Below are 23,451 nucleotides of genomic sequence, written 5' to 3' on the forward strand. Positions count from 1 at the left end.
TGGTGGGATTTTTACATGGCGGGATGGAGGGAAATGGGACATTGGAAACCCAGAGGTTTATTTCCACCCAAATAAATATTACTCATCCTCCCATGCCAGTCTCAGGAAATTCTTTTCCTCTGGATATCACAAGAACTCCACTTCCGCTCTAGGTGGTTTGGCTCAGTGGATAGAGCGTCAGCCTGCGGACTGAAGGGTCCCGGGTTTGATTCCTGTCAGAGGCACATGCCTGGGTTGTGGGCTCAATCCCCAATAGGGGGCATGCAGGAGGCAACTGATCAATGATTCTCATCATTGATGTTTCTATCTCTCTCTCCCTCTCTCTTCCTCTCTGAAATTAATAAAAATTAAATTAAATTAGAACACACACACACATACACAAACATCACCACCAAAACATTAAAAAAAATGTATGTTTAAAATAAAAAAAGAACTCCACTTCCACTGATAACAGTTCTTAGTTTAATGCCTGAGCTGCAGGCTCCTCCAGGGCTATGACGCTATCTCGCTTGTTGGCTTTTGTGTCCTCAGCTTGAAGAACAGGGCTGACAGATAGCAGGATCCCAATAAATATTTGTTAAAGGAATGGAGGAGGTATAGGGAGGAAGGTCTTCTGGCCAGAACACTTTGGCTATACCTAGTGAGACAGTAAACAAAGTTACTTACCTTGGCATGCCTTGGCTTTCTTTCCTGGAAAGTGGGGATGTGATTAGGGTGTGCTGAGGACTAAGGTGAGCTCTGTTACATGTGAAACATTGGAGCAAAGTCTGCCCAGTGGTCAAAGCTATCTGTGTTCACTGACCTGCCTTCCCACTCCACAGATATTCAGCCTCACACTCTAGTTGGCTCCAAAGTCCTTCCACCATCAGTTATCTCATTCTGATTTTACTCCTCCCACATAGTCATCTTATCCCCATTATCCTCAAACCCAATGTATATAATCTTTAAGGTGTTTTCTAGCTCACTCAGTCAATAGAATTGCTAGTTAGATTTCGAGAACTATATGGCTCCTCTCAAAACAAAACAAGTCCAAACCCAGTGTTGACTTAAATTATTTTTATTTTATTGTTACTGAAATAGATATAAACCTAAAATTAAGCATGAAGTCCTGTCACTCACAGTTCTATAAACCAACCATAAAACCAAAACACATCTTCTAATACAAACATAACCACAAAACCAATAAAATCCAAATTAGCAACTTCAACCTAATGTGACTGGCCATATGTTGCTGAAATCAAGACCATGACATCAGGTTTAATGGGAGCAGAGTAATGTCTTTACATGTTTTATGTTTCCTGTGTCATCATATTTGATTTTGATCATAATGAGTAACATTACTTGAGCCACTGTCAGTCATTGTTTCCTTTTCTTTTTTTTTTTTATCCTTACCAGGGGAGAGAGAGAGAGAGAGAGAGAGAGAGAGAGAGAGAGAAATCATTGATCAGTAGCCCAAACCTGCAGGCAACCTTTTGGTGCATGCAATGACACTCTGGCTGGGCAGTCATTGTTTTCTTAAAAAACACACACACCAAAACAAAAAAACTCATTTATAATTCAGTTTGATGTGCTGAGCAATTTAAACAATACATTCTCAAATGCAATGATGAAAAATGGAGATAATGTACTTACTATGACATCGCTCAGTGCATATTTATTGTGATACCATTAATGAACTATTACAGTTGTGTTCACCAAAGACAATAAAGGCACGACTTATGCTCTAGCAAAGGACCCATTGTGCTCACTGTTACGGCATTCCTCATTCCAGAGGCGCTATGTGGGCCTGATGATTCTATTCTCCCACCTCCTTCCTCCGCTGCACCCATCAGGGAACCTCATTCTCCCAAGCCCCAACAGGACACCTGGCCCCCAGGGGCCTCTGTGCATCCTTCAAGTGTTCCATCAGTTCCTCTCTTTTCTTGTTAGCATGAAACAAAATTAGTGCGGATGAAAAAGGGGCCACATGCTAAACCCGACAAGCTCAGGGGAGGTCTGCATGGCGGCCTTACAAACTCAGAGACTTAAAGTAACCACATAGGATGGTCTGAAAGTAAAACTTTCTAACTAAAAGCAGTGCATGGTGGGTAGTCATGTGCTAGGCCTGTATTTTTCCCTAATAAAGGTCAATCTTAACCCTAACTGAGCCTGCCTTTTTTTTTTTTTTTGCATCTACGATGATAACAGTAACTTTGGAATATCAAAGTAATTCCCTTGCCCCCCAACCACACCTCTACCCCTCAAAACACAACCACTTCACCAGAGCAGAGACCACAAATCTCCTCATTGTCATTATCGTGTTAATTGCTAACTGTTCATGAACCTACATCCGCCTGTGTAAAAAAAGTATATTTTACTTTTATCCAATCCCAGAGATGTTCCCACTTTGCTTTCTCCAATCTCCCTAATCTATCACCAGTGAATTTCACGTAACCCCTTTAACTCTTCCTTTGATTGTTTATGTATAAAATAAGGTGAAAAACTGCCATTTTCCGGACCATTTTCGCAATCTGTTGAGAGTTTGCTTCCCCGGCAATTGTTCTCGGCTCAAATAAACTCATAAAAATTCGTACAGGTTTGGATGTTTCTTAAGTTGACATCATTCATCAGGCCCATGCTCTGCTTCACTTTTCCTGGTGTCAAATTACAGTCCCAATGCACTAGCATAGTGAGGAAGCTAATCTCCCAGTCTCTGAAATTAATGTTCACTGGAAATGATCCTGGCAAAAGGGAGTTTTGAATTTCCACCAGTAAATAGAGGGTCCTGAGCCCCAGGCTGGGACTGAGATGATTGTCCTTCCAGCTAAGTGAGGGCAGTCGGATGCGCCTACATCTACTTCCCAGAAGTGAATGGCCGTCACACGGCACAGAAGCACCCACTCTGAAATACATGTATTTTGTTCCCTTCGAAACAGTTCTTGTGGAGAACCCCGTTAGAGAAACTCTGGGCTCCAAGATCACCAAGACTGTGAGCAAGCCGCGGCAGGACCGCTAGGTGCCCGGGGAAAAGCCCCTCACTTCCGGAGCTCAGGACTCGGGGGCCCCGGCTGGGAGCGCTAGAGCCCGCCCGTCGCGGTCGGCCTGTGCGCGCTTCCTTCCCCAGGAAACAATGGTGGCTCGGACCTCCCCGGCGCTCCGCTTCCCCCGAGGGTGGCGGTGCGTCAGGGCGCGGAGGCCGCTCCTCGCAGAGCAGAGTGACAACAGACCCCACCCCACCCTCTGACTCCCGACCCCCACCCCCACCCCCACCTCCACCACGTGCCGGCCGGAGGGGGCAGAGGCCCAGCCACCGTCACCGTCTTTTTTTTTTTTTTTTTTTTTGCTGGTTTCAGGCTTTTTTCTGCCTGAGTGAAATGAAACAAACACCCTCTCTGCAGCCAGGCCATCAGACTCGCACGCACCAGCAAAGGAGCCGTGGCGTGGTCGGCAGCTCTGCTGTCTGTGTCCGGGGCGGGACCCGCTTTGCATAAATAGCCTCGGGCGGTGCCGAGCGGGGAGTGCGCCGCTCGCTGCCGAGAGCTCCCTGCTCCTTCGCGCCCCGGCCCCTTGCGCGCCGCCCGCTGCCTTGGAGGAGAGCGTCCGGCGTGTGGCCGGAGCGCAGGCGGCATCCCCGCCGGGCTCGGGCGGAGGCGGCCGGGCCGCCGTTCGGACAGCCGAGGGCGCGCCGCGCCCGGGAGCCGAGGCGTGGTCCCTCTCCAAGCGCGCCCAGTTCTGCGGATCAGGTGGGTCCCGCGGGGCGCCGCCCGAGCCTCCCCGAGGAGGCGAGCGGGGCCAGGCCCGGGGGCTGCGGGCTGGGGCGCGGGCGAGGTGGGGAGAGGAGAAGGTCCACCGCTCCGGCCCTGCCCGGTTTCTGCCTTGACTGTGTCCCTGCTTTTGTTCTCGTCGCTGCCTTCCAAACCGGACCCCGTCGCTGTCCTCATCCGGTCCCTGTCGCTGCCTCTGCCCAGCCCTCCAGACCGGGGCCTCAGGGGCTGGGGGCCGAGGTGTCTGCACCGGGTCTGCGGGGAGGGGGCGGGAGAGGGGAGGCTCGGGGGCATGGGCAGGACCGCCGAGGAAGTCTCTAAAGCAGTGAGGGGTCTGTCCCCGTCTCTGGGGCAGGAAGGAGACATAGCTCTTGCCCAGGACTGGATGGAAAGAGGATAGCTCTGGGTGGTAGGGTGAGGGGCGCACGAACTCCGGAGCGCAGGGGCGCAGGGGAGGAGGTGAGAGCTCGCAGAGCCCAGCACCAAGCCAAAACCCCGGCATGCGGAAAGTTTCAGACTTTGTAACTTTGGCAGCGAAGGGCCTACTGCGTTTGGGGTGATAGGAGGTGAAAGGGCTCCTTCAACTCTTCAAGTGACGCCGTTCTCACCCGAAAGGGACACCACCCCACGTTTGAAAATGGCAGAAAAACAGCTAAACAGAATGATTGCACAAACTCTTGAAAGGCGTCCAAGAAAGAGTAAAGTGGAAAAAAATGTCAGGCGTGGGCAAAGAAGAACAACTTGAGATTCCCCAATCTTCCGGATGGGAGGGAGGGAGGAGGAGGACCGTGCGAGGAAGGAACCCAGACCCAGGCGGCTGCTTTTGTGGCTTTCCTTGTCCTTTGCCCTTATCTAGCTGCTGAGTAGGGAGGCGCCTGTTGCCTTCTTCATTCACCTGGAAATAGGTGTGTTTCAGGAGGCAGGAGATGCTGGAGGAGCCCTCCTTGCTGCCTCCTAGCTGGGAGATGCTTTTCCAGACACAGCCTCAGTTTCCACAGCTCGGAAAAAGGAATATTGCTCTGAGTGAGGAAAGGCCAAGTGTGGAGGGGCGCCTGTTGGGGGAGAGCGTAATGGGAGATGGGTTTTCTTTTCCACGTCTGTGCTTCCTTGGCTATGCTGAGCCTTTGCTTGGAGTTATCTCTGGGTGTACCTTGCCTCCCCTACCAGATGGGGGGCAGGTGCAAACCCCAGTTATTGTTCTAAGTAACAGGTGTTTAATGATGGAATAAGACAGGGTGGAAACAGGGAAAGAGTCTCTAGGGTTTACGGGTCCAGGAGATTTCAATTTGTGTTTCTGGGATCCTGGCTCGAGGACCAATACGGTGGGGGAGGGGAGCCCTGGGGGCAAGGCTCTGGCTTCCCTTCCTTCTATTGGGAAACCCCAGAGGCTGTTTTTGATATCAAATTCCTCAGATCCAGCTTGGATAAACTGAGTAAAGAGGTGTGCAAAGTGATTTGGGCAAGATCCTCCAGTAGCTGGACGGTATCTCCTAACTTGTAGGCGAGAGAATACTTTTCCGTGGCCACTGTGGCTCTAAGCCAGCGGTTCTCAACCTGTGGGTCGCGACCATCGGAAAACACATAAAGCATATCAGATATTTACATTACGATTCATAACAGTAGCAAAATTACAGTTATGAAGTAGCAACGAAAATAATTTCATGGTTGGAGGTCACCACAACATGAGGAATTGTATTAAATGGTCGCGGCATTAGGAAGGTTGAGAACCACTGCTAAGCAGTCCTTTCTCCAGCTCTTAGCACCAGCTCACTTATCCCCTAACTCCAGGGTAAGGGCTGCCTCCTTACCCTTCTGGGAGAAGAAGCCAGTGAGTCTCATTTTCCGAGCTTTTCCAGGACTTTAGGGGGACCTTCCTATGTGAGTTGGTTTCATAGGCTGAGGTAAAAAAAATAAAAAAGACTTAGGTTCCCCAGGAGCTAGTCAGCACACTGCCCCGTCTTAGCCCAGCCCAGCAGGGTAGGGTAGATATCACGAACCCATTTCACAGGTTAGGAAGAGAAGGTTCACTCATGGGTGTTCAGCTCTTAAATTGCAGCTGAGTTTGAAGGCAGGCTCTGTCTGCTTCTAAGGCGTGTGCTCTTCCATTAAGTCATCTCTTATGATGGCTAGAAAATGGCTAATGGACAGATGTTATCAAAATGGCGACAAGGGTGCAAGAAGAGTGGCTGAAAGGGGGCAGCATTAAGTGGGGGGACTGGGCACTTATCTAGGTGCATTCATAGTATAAATATAATTGTATTTGAAATGAATGCTTCCTACCCTTTATTTTTATTTTAGTGTTTATTTTACAGATACTTTAAAAGTATTTTGCCCTGGCCGGATAGCTCGTAGCTCATTTGGTTAGCACATTGTCCCATATGAACCCCCCCCCCCCTCGGCCCCCCGTCAGAGCATATATAAAAATCAACCAATGAATGCATAAATAAGTGGAACAACAAATTCTCCCTTCCTCTCTCAGATCAATCAATCAATAAAGTTTTTTAAAAGTATTTTATTTTTTACTTTTAAAGTGTAATTTATATACAATAAAATCCACACATCTAAAGTGTTTACAACTTTTGACAGTTGTTTACACCTTTGTAACCACCACCCAAAATAAGATATAAAATATTACATCATCCTAGAAAGTTCCCATTTTCAATTGATTTTCCCTCCGCCCTTCTAGGTCACCACTTTCTGATTTTCTCACCACGGATTAATTTTGCCTGTTCTTGGGCTTCATGTAAATGGAATCATACTGTATGTCTCACATCTGGCTCATTTCACTGGACAAAGTGTCTTTTAAATTCGTCTGTGTTGTTGGGTATATGAGTAATTGGTTCCTTTTGGTTGCTGAGTAGTATTCTATTGTTTGGATGTACCATAATTTGCTTACTTAATCTCTTATTAATGGACATTTCGGTTATTCTCAATCTGTGCTGTTATTTCTTATAGAATTCTTTTGCGGACATTTGCTTTTTCCTAGTAGTAAAATTGTTGAGTCACAAGGTATGCCATTTTACATGCCATAGCAATGTATGTGTGATTATTCCACATTCTTGACAAGAATTGGTATTGTCAGTCTTTTTTATTTTGACTGGGCAGTGGTATCTTTACCTTTTGTTTCATGATTGATTTTTAAGAGTTCTTGGAGAAGACAACATGAGCAGAGAGCAGAATATGAAATAAGGTGATGGTGTGGAGGCTGCTAGGAGCCGTGACCTGGGAGGGAAGCAATTAAATGATGGTTGGACTCTGACTTTAGGAATAGGAATTTCTGGCTCAGGAGAGCTCTCTATATTACCTGAGATTTAAAGACCTGGTATTTGTACTCTGTAAACTAGGCAATTTCATCCAGACTTAAGGCTTTAAATGCTACCTCTCTAACAGTCATCTTTATCTCCAGTTTAGATCTCTGTTTGGGGCCCTCAACTCATTGTTTAACAGCGGTTTGTGCATATCTCTTCTTGAATGCTCAAAGGCACTAGAAACTTGGGCAAGTCTGAAACAGAATTCATTATCTTGTGTTGGCCTTCTGTCACTGGATAAATAATGGAACCACTAGCTGAGAGACTAGTAAATAGAAATGTTTCAGGTGGGGAGATAATGAATTTAGTCCCAGGCTAAATTGTGCTGAGCAGTCCAGGAAGATGAGGACTGGAAAATGCATTGGGCAATTTGGAGATTACTGAAGTAAATACTGAGAGCAGTTTCAGTGGAATGTGGGGCAGGCAAGCTAGATTGTTGATAGGTGAGAGAGAGAAAAGTAGAGATGGTAAGTATATTCAACTCTTTCCAGAAGGTCAGGAGAAAGATCCAGCTATAGCTGTAGGAAAACAGGATGAAGGAAATAATTTCAGATGGAAAACACAAGTGAGATATGGGCTCAGGGGGAGGATTTAGTGCAGGAGAGGGAAGGGATGGACAATAGAGTAATAGAGGAGCAGGAGGGAATGAAGAGGGTTGGCTCTGAAAGGAGGATGGATGTCCCCACCTCTGAGATTAGATGTGAATGAATGAAGATGAGAAAGCTCATCAAAATTCCCTGTTGACTCTCCATATGCACAACTAATCATGACATATAAGGTTCTTCACCATCTGCTCCCTTATCTCACATATAAAGTATGTATCAGTTAGCTTAGTGCAGCTATGCTGTGTAACAACTAACCACCCAAGTCTTAATGTGTGACCACAAAGGTTTACTTATGGTTCACATTACATGTCAGCTGTAGGGCACTTGCAGCTGCATGGTTTCTGTGGCTCTGCTCCAGATGCCAGCCAGACAGAAGATCTGCTCCATTTGTCTTCTCATCACAGGACCCAAGCTGAAGGAGCTATTCGTTATTTTTGTGGTGAGAGCTGGAAGAAGAAGGAGGTGATGTGATACCTCTTAAAGCCTTCACTCTGTACTGGCAGACTGCCACATTTACCCATATTCCATTGGTCAAAGCCAGTCATTTGAGCAAGTCCAAAAATCAATGGGTCAGAGGTATATACTCTGCTTATTGGCAGGGAATGGTACTTGGAAGCCATAATCCAGTTGACCACATAGATTTGTTAATAACTCCCTGATACAGATCCCCACTTATCTAAAGGAATCCCCATCACAGCCTAGGCTTTGGTACAATTGTTCCCATTTCCACAAGCATGGCAATGCCCTTTCAAGTCTCTATATCTTTGCACACATGGATCCTTTGTCTGGGAGTCATCTCCCTACCTTGCCTTCCTGCATCTAAGTCATAAAATCTATGACCTAGGTCACTTAATCCTACCTCTTTACCAACTCTTTAACGATTTAATTTCCATCCCCACTGTTCCTGCTCAGTTGAGGTGCACCCCACTCCAGCCTGGATCTCCGCTCTATGCCCTCTCTCCATTCCAGTCTTATGTCTTCCAGTACATCTTGTCACCTAAGTCTTCTTTCCAGACATCAACTAATTGGGTTTTTCAGTCTTTCCAAGCCTCCCCCTGACCTCAGGATAAAACATATATTCTGATAGGTGACAGTCAAGGTCTTGAATGAGCTGTTCTCTACACTTCTCATCACCTCACTCCTTAGAATTTCTGCTCCAGCCTCAGGGAACTACTATCATTCATATGTTTTATGCCTCTGGGCATTCCGCCCTGTGCTTGGAATGCCCTCCCCATCTCCTCCCCAAACTCACCTGCAGATTCCTGTTCATCTTTCAAGACCCAGCTTCATCATCATCATCTTTGCAAAATCAATCTCTTCATTCTGCCTCCCATGAATTAGGTACTCCTCATGCTCCCCCCAGCTCCCTGGGCATCTTCCAACACACTTCCCCAGTTATATTCCGTTGGGTGTCATGGAGCTGCTGGAGCAGAGGGCACACTGTTTGGGACCACTCCTTACTTGACCCACTGTGGTGAGTAAGTGTTTCTCTGGAGGCCCGCTGCCTGAGTTAGCACCCCTAATGACTATCAGACGTGGGGCAGGGCCCCTCACATGTAGCCCAGGCTGAAAGGGCTGCTGACAGGAGCTTTCCTTCCTCTCTGAGAGAGGGAGTCCAGGTGAGTTTGTTCAGGAAGTCAAAGAGTGATGTATGTCTGGTCCATGGACTGAAAGCAAAGGGGTTATCATCTAGTATATTCAATCCAGAATTATTTCTAAAAGCACTTCAGTTCGGAGTTGTGGGGCTGGGTGAAAAGATTAAGAAAACAAAAAACCCTCATAGACAGCAGTATGGTGATTACCAGAGGGGAAGAGGATGGGGGAAGTAGAGAGGGTAAAGGGGAGATAAATGGTGATGGAAGGAGACCGGACTTGGGGTGGTAAACACACAATACAATATACAGATGATGTATTACAGAATTGTACATCTGGAACCTATATACGTTGGTTAATCAACATCATCCTAATACATTCAGTAAAGCCCCCCAAATACTAATTTTTAAAAATGTCCTTCAGTTCTAAAAAAAGGAAGTAAAAATATGTCATCTAAATCTCCAGCTGAAGAGCTGATCTGTTCAGCTTGTCCAAGTCCAGGGTGGAGGCCAGAGAACTCGGCCGCATGCCATCCAGAACTGGCTGTGGGACGTGCCCAGATGAGCTCCTGGGGTCATTGCATTATTTTTATTGCCAGAGGGCATCTTATAAAGGAGAGGTGTTGGTGGCAGCAGGGTGGAGATCGGAGGCTTAGTGCTCACATTTGTGAGCACCCAGGGAGCCCCATGCAAGCATTTGCAAGGGAGCTGGGTGAAGGGCGTGTGCTTCCTGTGGTTCCCTGAAGCCCTGTGACCTTGGCGGATGTGAAAGGCGGGGAAAGTGTGGAGTTGCCACTTGGGCCAGGTCCTCACTGGGAGAGGGAGTGGCCTGAGACGGAGGAGGAGAGCCCGGAGAGAACACGTCTGGGAAGTCGGAGGAAGAGAGGGTTTCTTGGTGCCTGTGGTCAGCATGGTTGAATGTTGTCATGAGGTTGAATGAGAGAATGGGCCCTGGGATAGATCAGCTGGTGGCTATGGGTTGACAGCAAGACCCTGGGGGGAAACAGAAAAATAATGATAAGATTATTAACATTAGAGTTCTCTGCACTAGTGGACAGTTTAAAAAGTGAGATCATAGATCCGGCTTGCTTGAGCCTCACAAAAACCCCATGAGGTCTGTAAATTGGGAGTTATTTTACATATGGCGAAACTGAGGCTTCAAGTTTTAATGTTTTGGCCAAAGTCTTTCAAGAATGAAGTGGCAGAACTGAGGCAGGAGAGCCCTGTCCTGACTCCAACCATAGTGTGGTTTGGAGACTCGGGTGAGGTGCCAGGCGTGGGGGATGGTTTCAAAGGTAGAGGCAGCTTCAGAGAAAGATGCTTGGATACAGATCCGTGCCCAGCGCTCGGACAGAATTCAGTCAGCGAGAGCACAAAGCAGCAGCCGGAAGAGGCTGCGGAGAGAGGGGCTGGGACTTGTGATTAGTTAATACGGCCAATAAATGTTTGCAATTCCTTCCCAGTCTGGGCGCTCTTGTCTTCAGGAGCCTTACTTTAAGTGCCTCGGACGTGGCCCCTCATAGGGTGGGACACTGAAAGAGCTCTGGGCTGAAAGTGAGCTGATCTTGTCTCACCCCGTGCTGGTGCTGCCAGCGATGGGAACTGTTGCAGCCTCAGTTTCCCTGCCAGCAAAATGGCACGAGGCTGTGATCTAGCGAACTTCTCTCTGAGCAACACCTGCTATTAGACAACAAGTCCAATCCTGTAGGAAGTGAACACTGAAACTAAAAGCCTACAAGGAGAAGCAGCTGTTGTGCCTGGAGGGATCCCACAGTTTTGGCCCCCACTTGCCAGTTTGGGCACCTGTTCCAGAGATTCATGTCTGAATCCGATATTTATTCAACATCCACCAAGCCACCATCAAACATTCACTCACTTATTAACATGCCCGGAATTTATTGAGCACCTGCTATATGCCGCGCTAGAGACCGGAGACACAGCAGTGGACACAGTCCCTGCCCATCCAGGGGCTAGGATTTAGCTTGGGAGATGGTCATGAAACAACCAATTGCACAGTTGGAGCCGTGAAGGACAAAGGCAGGGTGGGTGTCACAGGAAACAGGCTTGTGAAGGAGGTGATCAGGGAGAGCTTCCCTGAGGAAGCGACCCTTAAACAGAGTTAGCGGGTGAAGAGGGAAGTTTCAGGCAGAAAGAAGAGATGGAAAAACCTGTCATTCTGACATTCCCCTGGCTGTTCCAGAAGCCAGACGGCCCTGATGACTGGAGGGGCACCGAGAGGACACAGAGGAGGGAGCGAGCCTAGGGCGATGGGCCAGTTGCCCAGAGGGGTGACTTTGAGTTTGGCAGCATGTGCATGCAGAAGTGCAGCTGCCCGCTTCTCTCCTCCCTCAGGGAAACCACACGTCCTCAAGCAGCTGGCCAGCTGCCCCTGAGAGGAACTTGCTTGGCATCTGTGGGGAAAGACAAGACACTTCTCAGACTCAGGGGCAGGATTTTCTTTAAGGGGCAAATGCTCCCTGAGAGCAGGGACTGAGTCTGGGCTTGCTCTCCGTTGACTGATTCTGTGGTTGTCTACAGAGGAGACAGCCTGGTCTTAGTCAAGTTACTGAACCCCTGACCCTCAATGCTCTCATGGGGTCTTTTTTTATAGCAAATTTTTACATGTTAGCCAGAGCTGCGCAAAGGAAAGGAGAACTACTATTCCTATGTGCAGATTTCACTGAGTGCCTAGGAAGGCATTCTGCAGCATGAAAATACTCAGGAAACGTTTGGGTTTGATATATGGAGCAGCAGGTGAGAAGCTGTCCTGGTCAGAAGTCATGGTCGCAAGCAACAGATGGAGATTCCAGCTCACTGAGGCAGAAGAGGCATGCATTGGAAGGATTTTTCTGGTTGTTCACAGTATCCCTGGGACAGCGGGAGAACCAAGCTGGCCAGAACCACTAGAAGTCGGGCAGTAGACAGCATGGTTAGGGGTTCGCACAGGAGCTAATTATAGCTCTTGCTGCCATGGAGCTCCTGCAACATTTCACCGGCATCCAGACCTTCGTGCCACTTCCTTAGGATGCAAAGCTGCTAGCTGGCCAGGCCTAGGTCACTCTCCTGCATTCCAGGCGCATCTGGGTTGCTCTGTGCTGGTGGTGGGAGGAGGCTCCTGGCACTAAGCTCAGCAGTCACAAAGTCCACCAAAGCCACCAGAGATGGGGGAGCCCGTAGTGCCACAGGATCCTGCAGGTGTAAAGAGTGTCCCAGAGCTGCAGTGCAGGAAGGAAGTCTGGGGACCTCTCGGAGCGGCAGCCTGGTCTTAGTCAAGTTATTGAACCGTTCAACCTCAATAGTCTCATGTGTAAAATGGGTTGGTGTGGATTTTAGAAGTAAGTTAACTGTCTCCTGCCTGACGTGTGGCACTATTAAATGGCACCACTGTTATCATTAGTAGTAGTGAAAATAATAATAACTTCACTCTGCTGCTAGGAGAACAGTTATGTCCTCAGAGGAAGGAAGCCCAATGTGTGGCAATCTAGATCAGTGGTTCTCAACCTTCCTAATGCCGCGACCCTTTAACGCAGTTCCTCATGTTGTGGTGACCCCCAACCATAAAATTATTTGCGTTGCTACTTCATATCTGTAATTTTGCTACTGTTATGAATCGTAATGTAAATATCTGATATGCAGGATGTATTTTCATTGTTACAAATTGAACATAATTAAAGCATAGTGATTAATCACAAAAACAATATGTAATTATATATGTGTTTTCCGATGGTCTTAGGCGACCCCTGTGAAAGGGTCGTTGGACCCCCAAAGGGGTCGCGACCCACAGGTTGAGAACCGCTGATCTAGAGGAATTCAGAGGGGACCATACACATTTATAAAGAGATTCTCTTTAGCATCCTTTTAAATCTCCTCTGGATACTCACAATAGGATTTAATTGATCAGAAATAAATACATGAATGAACCACCATCTTACAGACCCTTGATAAATAGTGTTGAAGAGATTCTTTGGTAGGAAGAGACAGGCCTGTTTAGAGATCCCAGATTTGCTTCCTCATGGTGGAAGCCTTAAAAAAGGAAGAGGAAAGTTCACACCTACGTGACAGGAGGCTCCTTGTACACCCCCCCCCCCCCCCACACACACACATCTCACACCCTCTCGTTGGAGGAGCACAGACTGCTATAAACACGGGGCCTGGGTTCATGCTGGAGGCCCGCTGTGCTGCTCCACGGTTCATGATCGGCTCTTTGAAAAACGAAAGGTGGTAGTTGTCACATTTCGTAATATAAGTATTTCCACCATAACCAGTCTCGAGCTGCTGCTGCCTGAGGAACCGGGAACATACTGTTATTTTCCTCTCTGCCTAGATGCAATCGAGTTCAGTGACCTCAAGAGTTTACTGTGTCATAAAACTATTAGGAAGCAATGAGTTTTGATGATTACCTTTGTTCTTAATAGAATTCATTTAGCTGTAAGTTTATATAACTTAATTTTTAATAATGGCTGTGTGAGTTTATATAATTTAATTTTTAATAATGGCTGTGTTTAACAGTCTGCTTGCCAAATTCCTAAAAATTTGACAATTGGCCCTTGCAAGCCAGCATGAGCCAACTCCAGCACGCTGCCGGGTTGCAAGGTCCTTGGGGACCCCAGAGAGAAACCAGCACAAATAGGCCATCCCCAAGCTGCAGTGCCCTCACCTCACCGCTGTCACTGTAGCATGTCCGTGTCTTTTATTTGCTTTATAACCCCTTTCACCACCTAAAATTATTTCCTTATTGAATGATTTGTTAAATTTTAATGTTATTTATTTGCCAACTAGAATGCAAGCTCTAGTGAGAACAGAGTACTTCCGTTTGGTTCACCACTGAACACTTATGCATACAATAGGCCCTCAGGACCCTTTGGTGGACCCAGTGAATGGAGGTAGGGCAAGGAGCCTTCAAGGGTTCAAATCCTGCCTCTGCTCTAAAGTACACTTGCTTTGAGCCTTTTTCTTCATCTGTAACAGGGTTTGAGCAGAGACCCCCAGCGTTCCCTTCAGCTATAAAACGCCTCTATATCTGATAAAGACCCTTCTATGCAGCATGGCCAGACAGACCCTCCCCTGAGCACCTTCGAGGGTCGGAGCTAGCACACTGGTTCTTAGGTTTTCCTCTTTTCCCCTGGGGACCCTTTTAACACAGTGCAGATGGCTTCCCTGAATGTCCCTGCCTATTCCCTGTGCAGCCTCTGGGCTATCTGAAGGAAAGCCAGGCTGCCCCAGCCTGTTCAGTGGCAGCAGATATGGGGAGGCCCAAGGCATTTGCCACTGGGTGATGTGCTCTACCTTGAACACAGCCCACTGGAGCCAAATGGGTGGCCATAAAGGGCAGGACAATGTGTCTATGGGCAGCATGGTAGAAGGCCAGTCCTTTCCTCCTTTCTTTATTCCTAGTGCTCCATGGACTGATACTTTGGTAAAATACAGTAACAATGAATTACTATCCATTTCTGTGCCTCCTCGTGAAGGGACAGACAGCATCTGTCTGTAGCGCCTGTTGAGAGCCACACCCCTGGGGTCATCCCTTGGGGATGTGGTCAGGGCTCCTTTCATCCTCACAGCAGTTGGCCTGGCAGAAGCAGGTATTGGAGTCCCTTCTCTTTGCAATCTGGGCTGGCACCCGGACCTTCCCGTTGAGGACCCAAGGGAGGTGGTGCCACCCACATCTCTATGTTTCCGGGGGTCAGAGGCCAACAGTCCTGTCAGCCAGAATTATCTGTTGGGTCCGAGATGACTGGGTCCAGCCCCCTCTTTATCCGAGAGGTTCAGGGCAGAGGTAGCCACAGAGATACTGCTGGCCCGGCCTCTGTGTCTTACTGCTCTCCTCTCCTCTCTGAAAGGTCGTCCTCTCCTGGGGGAGCCGGGGAGAGGCCGGACCCTCCCTCTGCTGCTGAGTCTGGGCGTGGCCTGAGGCTTTGGCCCTCAAACCTGGGGCTCATCACAGGGTTTTCTGCCTTCCCCTATAGTTTCGTTTCCTGCCATGTTTGTCTCAAACTGAGATTCAGATGTGCTTTCTCTGAGGGATGGGGCTTGGACGTGGTCTTCAAGGGCTCTCCTTGCCCTTCTGCAGGTGGTCAAACCAGGAAAGGGATCTGCTGCAGAACCAAGAGTAATTATAAAACAAAAAGAGCTTGCACTTCCTGGGCATTCACTCACTCCAGATGCTATTCTGGGAGCTTTACAGGGGCCCTGCCTTTTCATCAGTGTTACAAATGAGGATAGTGAGGCACAGCAAGATGAAGAAATTTCCCAGGCCACATGGTAAGGGAAAGATTTGGGACTCAGACACGGGCAAGGAGATGGTGCCCTTCACTATGGCACCACACTGCCTTCAGAGAGAAGACATCACAGTGAAGGGGAGCTGGCACAGCCCCAACTTCATCCCCCTGGGAAACCCAGGCCCAGGGAGGGGCCGGAGCTTCCATAAGGTCACACAGGGGCCCGCTGGAGCCCAGGAGCCCTGCACTCCATCTTCTGCTGTGTCTTGGGGTTTTACCACCTTCAATCAATCATCAGAGTAGCAGTCAGTTACTCTGCAGGGATTGGAAGGTAAACCCTGTGAATGCACCAGGGTGGCAGTGGCCTGGGAGGCCCAGCAGATACCGACAGCGCTCTCCCCACACACCGTTTGTGAAAAGTCTTGGGCATGGAGCCCTGGCTTTAGCTGCAAAGTTTAGAAACTCTGCTCCCCCATCGGTGCCCCTGCTGCAGAGAAACTAGCAGCTGTGTGGCTCCTGGATGTCACTTCCTGTTTGTGTGCCTGGGCTGAACTAAGAGCTCAAAGTGAAGGGCAGGGTGGAGCCTTCCTTGTAGGAATTACGATTGTTAGAGGTGGGAAGGTCCTAGAAGATTGAGCCCAAGTGTTTCGTTTGATAGACAGGAAAACTGAAGCCCAGAGAATGTAAGAACCTGCCCTGGGTCGCATAGCTTGCTGGAATCACAATGGTTTGGGGTTTGGTTTGGTTTATTTTCTTTGTTGTTGACTTTTTTGGGGGGGAGGGGTGGGTGATAGAATCACAGACTGTGTGAGCTGGCAGAAATCTAACAAGGGCCCAGCCACCTCCCATGTTTCAGATATGAGAGTCTGAGAAACGGGGTGGAGGTGGATGGGGAGGGTAGTACTTTCTTAAAACTATATAGAGTTGGCCTTTGAATCAATGTTTATGGAATCAACATACAACAAATACCATGGATTCTGTGACTCAAATAATCACACATGTGCATCCAGATAGGGGTTAGTGCCCTAAAGGACAAGAACAGGGTGCTACCCAGGAGAATTGGGAGGCCATGGGGAGAATTCCTTAGGAATGACAGTGTGGCTGAAACCAAAAGCACAGGTGGAGGGTGAATGGCTGTGAGGGGGGTTGGGAAAAGGTGTCCCAAGAAGAGGGAAGAGCATGTGCAAAGGTCCTGAGGCAGTATTCTCATTTTGTAGATGAGTTGGGAAACTATTGTTTTTAAAGGAAAGAGGCAGGAGGTAAACAACTAACTAAACAAATGAGTTAGTGGCCCAGCTGGTATTTCCGGGACATCTCCCCGGCTCACGCCAGGGGAGTTTTAGAAAACCCTAAAACTGGCTGTTTCCTAACTGTGTTGCCTTGAATACACCAGTTACCTCTCTGAGCCTCTGTTTCTTCATCTCTGAAGTGGAACCTGCTTTTCTGCTCTTGTATCTCGCACACATTGCCTGTGAAAGGGCCCTGTGCCTGCCAATCAATGTGGGAGCCCGAGCTTCCCTCCCATACCTCCTCCAGAGCCTTCCTTGAACCTCAGGTCTGAAGGATCCTCTCTCCACCCCATTGTTTTACCGTAACCCTGCAATTTGCCACTCAGTATTAACTACACTTGGTACACGCCAAGGCCCTGTAGCTTCCCACCAAGACACATGTAAATGTTGGACAGTGAACTTTTAGGACATAAAGAAGGAAGTTTATGAGCACCTATTATGTATCCAACATCTTAGCAGACACTCAGGCAACACCGTTTAACTCTCACAGCAATCCTGCAAGGACAACTCTGCGTGCCTTTCTTCCCACTGGTTTGATAAGGACACTGAAGCGCCAAAGGCCATATAGTCAGTGAGGGGCCACACTTGGGTGTCGCCACAGTGTCCTCTTCCTGGAGGCTACCTTTTGGTCTATCTGCCCTTGAGCCAGCCCTGAGCAGAGGGTGCAGGGGCCAGGGAAGGTGAACCATTGTGGCTGGGACAGAGGGCACCCTGGCAGGCAGAAGCACTGGCTGCCCTGCAGAGCAGAATTCTTTAAATGTTAGTTCCACATTTCTCTGGCTGGGGTAGGGTGTGTTGGAGGAAATGGATTTGCATTGTTTTTAAGTGGTGAGCCCCTTCTGGTTCCTGAATTCATTCTACACAAGAACGTTCTCTGGAAACCGGAGGATAGAAATTCACTGACAAGGTCACGCTCCCCGCTGCAGTGAGTTAATATCCTAAAAGAACATTGGCCATCCCCACTTTCCTATAGTTTTCTTTCTCTCTTCAGTTTGTGTTTGAGCTTTTTCAAGCCAGATAGTTTCTTGGGAGGCTTATTAGAGCATTTATTTTGGTTCCGTTTTTATTTGAAATTCATTTAAATATATACGACAACAACTAATCTTAGGAAGGAGGACCACTCTGCCTGTCATTTCTTTTGACTGAGCGGGTTGGGGCATACTTTAGTTGGCATCCTTGAATGTTGGCATCCTTTTATTAATTAAGTACAGAAAGTATTGCTTACACTTACATGAATTACAGCAATGCAGTTTTGGAAAGTGTCAGAGAACCAGCAGATATATTTAATTAAAGAGCTTTTTTGTTTGGTTTTAAAAGTAATATATTCTCATTGTAGAACATTTGGAAAAAGCAGAGAAGTAGAAAGGATAAAGTGATCGCTCTCATGATCTCATTGCATAAAAATTCATCACTATTACCACACGACTGTAGTTTATTGTGGTAAAATATATATAGCATAACATAAAAGTTACCATTTAAACTCTTCTGCTCTCAATTTGACTGCTCTAGGTAACTCGTCTAAGTAGAATCATACATTTTTTGTCCTTTTTTTGTGATGGTTTATTCCACTGAACATAATGTCTTCAAAATTCTCCCATGTTAAAGGGTGTGTTGGAATTTCCTTCTCATTTTGTAGATGAGTTGGGAAACCTATTGTTTTTAAAGGAAAGAGGCGGGAGGTAAACAACTAACTAAACAAATGAGTTAGTGGCCCAGCTGGTGTTTCCGGGACATCTCCCCAGCCCACGCCAGGGGAGTTTTAGAAAACCCTAAAACTGGCTGTTTCCTAACTGTGTGGCCTTGAATACACCAGTTACCTCTCTGAGCCTCTGTTTCTTCATCTCTGAAGTGGAACCTGCTTTTTTTTGCCTTTGGATCTCACACACAGGCTGAATAATATTTCATTGTATGTATGTACCATATTTTGTTTATCCATTCATTCATTAATGGGCATTTGAGTTGTTTTCCACCTTTTTTGGCTATTGTGAATAATGCTGGTTGGGCACTGGTATACAAATACCTCTTTGAGTCTCCTTTGAATTCTTTTATATGCATACCCAGAAGTAGGCTGCTGAATTGTATGGTAATTCTATGTTTAATTTTTCGAGGAACCACCACCCTGTCCAAGAATTTTGAAAATTTCTGATTTTCTCACTTAATTTTCCATTTTACTAACTATTTCATAATAAAAACATTGTTTGTTACAGGTTGCATAGTATTCCATTGCATTGCTATGCCACATTTCCCCCCTCCACTCATTGATTTCTGGATCACAGCAAAATATTTTAAATGATGATGATAAAATAACTTGCTTCTGGTAAACAGCCTAATGGTCTCTGTTCATACTTGTTTGAGAAATATTCAACAAAGGTAGGTTCCTGCCTTTAAGGAATTAAAAAATTTTTCCTTAGAGATTCCTGGGGGTCATCCAAGTCAGTGGTTTTAAAAGTTCTTTGTAGCCAGGGAAACCTGACTACAAACAAAATACCAGATAAAAGCACAGTGTGTGATAGCAAGCAGATAAAAGGAGAGAAGATCTAAGAAGGGTGCATAGGGGCTCAGAGATTTGCTCTCTCCGACCTTCGCTTCTCCTCTCTGAGGGAGAGTCTGGGAGATCTAGGGAGATTCTGGGGTTCTCTGGCACACAGTTTGAAAACCACCAGTCTGATCCAGCACTTGAAAGATGGGTAGATTTCTTGAGAAAGAGGGACTTGCCTGGGGTCAAGTTCATTTTTGTACACTTATTTTCATCTCTACACAAAGCAGCCACTGCCTGCATGTTGGAATCACTTTGGAGCTTGTTAAAAATACAGGTTCTCAGGATTCTTCCTTCGTCTCCAAAACGGGGGATGTGGAAGTGACCAGGACTGGAGCCCCCAGCTCCACAGTCCACACTGGCCTCTGTGGAGTGCTCGCCATTCCAGCTCCCTGCATTTATAGGTACTTGCCCTTCAACCCCACCCACGGAACTCCTACTCATGCGTTGAGGCCCAGTTCAAAAATAGCCTCTTCCTCTTTGAAGCCGGCTGCACAGCCCCATGCAAGACTGCTGACTCCCTCCTCTGTGGCCCCAGAGCACAACATGGGACAACCGTCTCCACTCACACTTCTTTCTGCCGTGTGCAATAGCTAATTGCTTCCAGGCAAGATCCCTGACTAGAATGGTAGCTCCTCTGCATTCCTCACAGTGCCAGGCACACAGTGGGTGCTTTGTGGTTGTTCGTTGACTGAACTTGGATCTGGTACAGCCCCATATTTGGAGGATAAGATAGCCAAGGCTCAGATGGTCAACAACTTACAGAAGGTCATTCAGCCCATCAGGGCAGTGCCAGGACAGGTACCTGGTTGTCCTGAGGCGCAGCCCTTGGCCCTGGCCAACTGGCAAGGAGAGCAGCTGTCTGGCCTGAGCAGGGAGCACTGGCCCTGGCTACCTTGTCCCTGAGTCCCACAATAGCCCGGGTTGTCTGAAATCCAGAGGGCTCTGCCTGGTTTGTGATTGGTGTATCTGTTTGGATGTCTAGAATTTACTTTATAAAACTTAGGTCATAGTCTGTGTATAATTTCATATCAGTCATATACAGTAGGGAATACTATGTAAGCACTACCTGGACTGAGCCAGTGTGCAGATGCAAGTCCAGTGGGGCGGGGTCAGCCAAGCAGCTCTCAAGGATGCAGAGTCTGGGGTGGGGGCTAGCCAGCATCATAGCCGGAGGTGGCTGCTGCAAACCCTCCTGTTATCCCAATTTGCAATCAACAACTAATGCTTTTCTAATTAGTACACTGGGGGGCTAACATTGTTTTTCAGTTGGGGAAAGAAGTGACTTGTGTATTATGATGAAGGTCACACATGGGCTTACACTACTGAAATAAAAGTATTCATGTATTCATCTATGTATTTATGATGTGTGGATGATTTAAAGTAGCTAGTATTCATTCCCATCCTTGCATGAAGATGGGAATAGGGTCCCTTATCCAGTACCAGCCAGGAACTCCGGGTTCTGTGGCATAGATGGGAGACAGAATCCTGCCCCTGGAACCCTAGCACTTGCCTCCACAGGGTTGCCTAACCTTCATAGCACTGTGGACTCCTTTCACATCTGATGAAGCCTGCAGACAGTCCCTTTCTGAGAATGTTTCAAAATGGAAAAATAAAATGGGATTATAGAGGAAATGACTCATATTGAACTATATAGTTATAATATTAATGAATTATGTTCATTATAATTTCAGCTCAAACTGAGTTGCTTCCTCAACTGTAAAATGGGGATAATTCCAGTACTTACCTCACAGAGTTTAGTGAGACTTGAATAATGAGTGTAAAGTGTTTAGAACATGGCCTGGCATGTAGTAAGCATTCTATAAATGGTAGCACTTGCTATTATTATTATTATTATTATTATTATTATTATTATTATTATAGATTTCTGCTCTTCAGGAGTTTACAATTAAAGGTAGAATGAAAGGTGTAGGACTATAGCCCGATGAAGGTCTAGAGAGAGTGAAATGGCGTCTGACCGAGAGTGCACCATGCTTTTGTGCCAGCCCAACTTGGGTCAGTTCTGGCTCTGGCCTTAGCTATCTGAGCATGGGCAAGAGATCTCCCCTCTCCGAGCCTCGGTTTTCTCCCCTGTAAAATGGGGATACTGGTAGAATCTACTTGATAGGGCCACTGTAAGCTACACTCCTTCCCTTCCCTCAGCCAGTTAAATCATGTGTCCCTCATTAGCCACATCTCCCTCCTTAACTGTCTGTACCCCCTCCCCCCCAGTCAGTCCCTAACTGCCAATGAATCCAGCGAATTGCCATCTCTGCCACTGTCCCTGGGATGCTGAATGGGATTGTGTAGCTGCTCTGTTACAACCTCAGCAGGGTCGCAGGGCTGCTTGGCACCCTGTGTCCTGGTCCCTGGTCAGTGTCCTCGTCTCTTGTCTCTCAGTGCTCATGGCATCTGCTCCTAACCTGGGTGGCTCTCAGGCTGCTAGCCCCACCTGCTCTCATCATGCATCACCTAGCTTCCGATTTCATAGGAAAGAGAGGCCAGAGAGAACACCATTCTGAACTTTCTTCTCCTTTCAAATTTGACTGAATGTTCACCCATCTTTGGGACTTAAGCAGAAAACAATTCTACAGGACAATGGGAAAGTGTTCTTGCCTCTACTTCACTTTCCTTTATTCTTGCAGGGTTATCATGATAAGGAGGGTAAAGGTTTTATAGGGAAGTGGGTAGACTAATATCTAGAGAATATCCTACTCTGTGTAAGATGGATTGAGTAGGTTATGCTGCAGTAACAAACAACCCCTAAATCTTAGAGGCCAAACCCACGAAAGTTCATTTCTGATTTTAATTAATATGAGCATCCTGCATCAGCTGGGGGCTGGTCTTCATTTAAGGAGCTAGGCTGATGGAGCAGTCACCTTCTTGAATGTACTCCATGGCAGAGAGAAAGAGAACCCTAGAAGGTCTTTCATCGGCAATGAAATGCTTGGGCTCACTCCTATTAGACTAGTCACATGGGCCTATCCAACCACAAGGGGACCAGGAAATGTGTGGTAGTACATTAGGAGTACCCCAGGTAGAGTATTCCCTCGGTGCCTAGCATGCTAACATCAACTCCGCAAGCTGCTGCAGTCACCGACCTGGTTGCGCAGACAGAACAGTCTCTAGGCTTTCCACTGACTGCCGAGAAGCCATATGGAGAGAGGAAAAAGTCCAAAGCCACCTCTCAGCCCCAAGTGCTAAGCAAAGGAACAATAAGGCACCTACAACTGCCAGTGTCTCAGCAAAGAATGCAGAAGCCAGGAAAAGAGAGCAGGTGATACTGCTAAGAGCTCTAGGGGCTAGACCAGCCGTGGGCAAACTTTTTGACTCGAGGGCCACAATGCCGGAACAAAAGCATGGATGGAGTGTTTGTGTGAACTAATATAAATTCAAAGTAAACATCATTACATAAAAGGGTACGGTCTTTTTTTTTTTTAGTTTTATTCATTTCAAACTGGCCGGATTCGGCCAGCAGCCAGCGGGCTGTAGTTTGCCCACGGCTGGGCTAGACCCATGGGGAAGGCAGAGGCAGTGGGGTCCAATCAGGGTTTCCACACCACATTCTTCATAACAGACCCATGTGATGTGTCCTAAGTGGGGCACATATTTTGGTATTTTTACTCCATTTCTGAGCTATTTTATGTTTGTGTTTGAGTGAGGGATGTTCTTTCTGAATCGAATATCTGCAGTCCACACACAATGGTCACCTTTTTCCTGTGGCATTTCTGTGGCATTCCCCCAACTTATTCAAGAGTAGTGTGGGCGGGGAAGGAAAGTCGTGTGGCCACCCTGGCAGTTGCTTCTGGGGGTTTTCAGGTGGGCCCAGATAAGGGAACTCGGGAAGACCGTTGACTGCAGGTCCCCCGCACTGTCCCTGCGCTCATCAGTTTCCTGTGCTGTGGTTAAGAGGCAACTTGTCCCGGAGAGATGTCACACCTGGACACCAGTCCTGGGCTCCTCCTGTCCTTGCTGAGTGGCCTGGATAGGTCATTTCCCTTCCTTGGTGCCTCCGTTTTCTCATCTGTAACATGAAGCCGGTCAGAAGACTGAGAACGTGCTTGAGAGGAGAGTGACCTCCAGCCACGTGGGCAAGGGGGCATGAGCGACTGCCCTCTGAGTCCTCCAGAAGTCCATGGAGCTTAGAGTCGGGAGGGCCT

General features: G+C 47.4%; 1 protein-coding gene across 2 annotated transcripts in view; it reads left to right on the forward strand.

Annotated features, from left to right (window-relative positions):
• Positions 1 to 3,488: 3,488 nt before the first annotated feature.
• Positions 3,489 to 23,451, forward strand: part of GGTA1 (glycoprotein alpha-galactosyltransferase 1 (inactive)) — a 52,236-nt gene continuing 32,273 nt past the window's right edge. Inside the window, exon 1 of one of the 2 annotated variants that reach the window (XM_081103364.1) lies at positions 3,489 to 3,722. The gene's annotated coding sequence lies outside the window, so the exon portion shown is untranslated. The remainder of the gene's footprint in view (positions 3,723 to 23,451) is intronic. The other variant, XM_081103365.1, reaches the window with a different exon arrangement.

Source organism: Myotis nattereri, assembly GCF_964212035.1.
Source record: "Myotis nattereri genome assembly, chromosome: 12".
Classification (NCBI taxonomy): Eukaryota; Metazoa; Chordata; class Mammalia; order Chiroptera; family Vespertilionidae; genus Myotis; species Myotis nattereri.